The sequence below is a fragment of the Solanum pennellii genome, chromosome 7 (assembly GCF_001406875.1).
Source record: "Solanum pennellii chromosome 7, SPENNV200".
NCBI classification, from domain to species: Eukaryota; Viridiplantae; Streptophyta; class Magnoliopsida; order Solanales; family Solanaceae; genus Solanum; species Solanum pennellii.
This window is the reverse complement of record NC_028643.1, coordinates 762396-765634: the sequence shown is the minus strand read 5'-3', so window position 1 is coordinate 765634 and position 3239 is coordinate 762396.

Below are 3239 nucleotides of genomic sequence, written 5' to 3'. Positions count from 1 at the left end.
TCTTCTCTCTTAGCTTTCTGTATCATATAGATGTAGGAATAGAAGAAAAATCAGGTAATTTATGAGGTGGACTTTTTTGTTGGATTTGAGGGGTGGGTGGGGTGGGAGGGGGGGGCTGTTCACTAGTGATGAGGCCATGGATTTTGCTGAAAAAGAGCATGAGATAGAAAGAGAAGATGCTTCTTTTTCTTTTTCTTCTGATTAGTATGGCAGAGTTTATTGGTTGAAGGAAATGACAAGAATGGTCCCTTACTTTTGAGATTTGGTTTAAAATGGTGTCTTTAAGTATTTCTTTATGTAGTTTTGACCCATAGAATTGGTCAAAAGTGAGTATATATATGTGACATTTGTTAGGATCGAATCTATACACACACTTGATGAATGAAGAATACAATAACTTTCGAGAGAGAGAGATGAGAGATCTAGAGAGAGAGAGAGAAATCAATAGTTCGTGATAACAACCCGCGAGTAAATTTCCACGGCAATGGGGTATATATTAATAATTCAGTGTATATTTAATCAGGCTCCACAACCTAACAACATTCTCATCGATCTTCCTAATGACTTGTTTATTAATTTTTACTTTTTATGTGGCTTACGTGTTAAGTTATTGAACTTGTACTTCATATACTTTGTTTTAGTTCTGCTCAACATAATTGTCTTTAGACATTAAGGTTTGTTTTCTAATTACTAATCGATCGTTAACTATATTCCGTTACTTGTTGATCAATACTATGTGCTTGCAAATAACATATAATATGGTACTTCTTCTTGAATGTACCTTGTCAATTCATTCATCAACAAACAAAACAAATGGGTGGAGAGTTGATCCTTGGTGCAACCCCGTCTCGATTAAAAAGTGTGTTGAGTTCCTCATAATCCTCAATCGGGTCTTGGCTCCATCATTCACCTCCTTAATCACTATGACGCATGTCACAAATAAACCTATATACTTCAAGCATCTCCATAAACCTCTCTGTACTTTATCGTATGTTTTTTTGTAGGTCAATGAACAGTATAGGTTAGTTTTTTTCTTTCTATACTGCTCTAACAATCTCCTTAAAAGATGAAAAACTTTCATTGTGTCGATCGCCTCAACATGAATTCAAATTATTCTAAAAGATAAACACATTTCTCCCATCCTTATCTCGATCAACCTCTCTAAAACCTCCATAGTATGACTTGGTAGTTTGATACCCTAGAGTTGTTACAATCTTAAAAAAACATTTAAGGGACTTACTTTAATTTATCTCAAACATTAAGGAGTATTTTTATCATTTTCAATTATTTTGTTGTCTACCTTGGTAAAACTTGTGATGTTTTCTCTGTGATAGTGATGGGCTTTTTCTATACATTACCATGTTCTTTTACCATTATACCCTCCTTTTTGTTTTGAAGTGCTCCTTCTTGACTTTAGTTCAACATTCACCAAATTCTAATATTGGAAAATGGAAACCATGAGTGTGAAGCTTTTCTTTCAACTCTGTCAGCCATTAATATTTGTTGTGTGTCATGTGGTCTCCACCTATTTGAAAAGATAAAGGTTAATTTTTACATTATTTATTTAGTTCACGTCTTATTTATTATGAGCGATGTTATTTTAGATGAAGGATAATTATATACAAGTGCTTTATCAAGGATAAATTAGTCATTTAACATGAAAGACCAATAGAATCGCAAACGAGCTCGATCAACTCGAGCTATATTAAATTTCCTTACTTCATTGTGGCCTTGCCATTGGCCGAGGATCGTAACAAGTTCATTTACTTCAAATTATATCAAAGCGATCACTTTTTTCTTTTATAATACATATTCATCTGACACACTTTTTATATATACAAAATATGTAAATAAGCTTTAACACATCCTAATAATAAGATGAATATGATCACACACTTATACATAAGACATGAGACAATAGTTTACAACAAAATTATAGACATTTTTTCATTTCATTATAAACTATTGAGACATGTTCTTAATTGCCTATTTATTGTCCCTAATCCAATACACAGGGGTAAATTAGTCATTTTGACATGATGACAAATAGAGTTTAGGATGATATAAATAGAGTCTACTGAATGGGTGATCAGTCCATTCCATACCTAACTTTCTGGAATTGTGTAGAACCATCCACATTTCAAAAGTTCCATACCTTACCCTATATTTACTATATCGTCACGAATGAATTCACAAAATTTAGAATTAAATATGTTCAATAACAATTATTTTGAAATATTTTTAAACTAATATGTATCAAAAGTCGATATAATCCTTAATTCGTATTTCATAACTTAAAAATTTCAAATAAGAAACTCTGTCTTTGAGAAACAAGGAGTATCAGTTACTAAATATAGTCTCAAATAGACCTAATAAATTTGGGCACAAAACAGATTCGATTAGATATAACTTGAAAATATCATAAACCATAAACTAATACAGATGAAAAATTGAGAAAATTTTGAATTCTCATTTTGTAATCTAAAAAACTCTTAAAAAAGTAATGTCTATCATCAAAAACATTAATAAATATGATTTCAAAATTGGTCAAATATATACTAAGATCATGTATATCTTTTTAAACATCATGTCTACTAAAAATCGTCTCTCAATAAAATTTAAGCCCTCTTAAAACCAGTAAATCCAAAATAACTTGAAAAATTAATCAATTCAATTCTCGATATCTAAGATTTATGCATAATATAGTAAAATTGTTCCTTTTTAACATAAGAAACTACTAGTCATGTAATTATATGTATGTTTGTCCACAGATTTTAGGCAGAAAAAGTGATGAATATTTTGTTGAAAGTTTGTATAACAATATATGTTGTCTGCTAAATTGGTTGGCCACTTTACTTGTGAGTTATGAGCTTTCCTATTTCTTTTTTTGTTTGTCAAAAAGGTGTTGCCATTAATTGGCTTTATGGGCATGCATGTAGGGGCCTGATCTAGAAGTATGAGGAGGTGTTTGCTCCAATTTATTCGGTAAAAAATTAAGTTGTATATATAAATAAAGAGATATTTTTTACTATTTCTAAATATATATTGGCTAGGGTAGAAACTGACTTATAATTCTAAAGGTTTAATATTTATCTCAAAATTCTACATTCAAAGATGTAAAATTTGTTTTGATTGTTACTTAAATTTTATTTAAATATTATCGTTAAATTTATTATTACGTACAAATCTCATTTTATATTTATTTATTATTTAATAATCATATTTTATTATTACCCTCA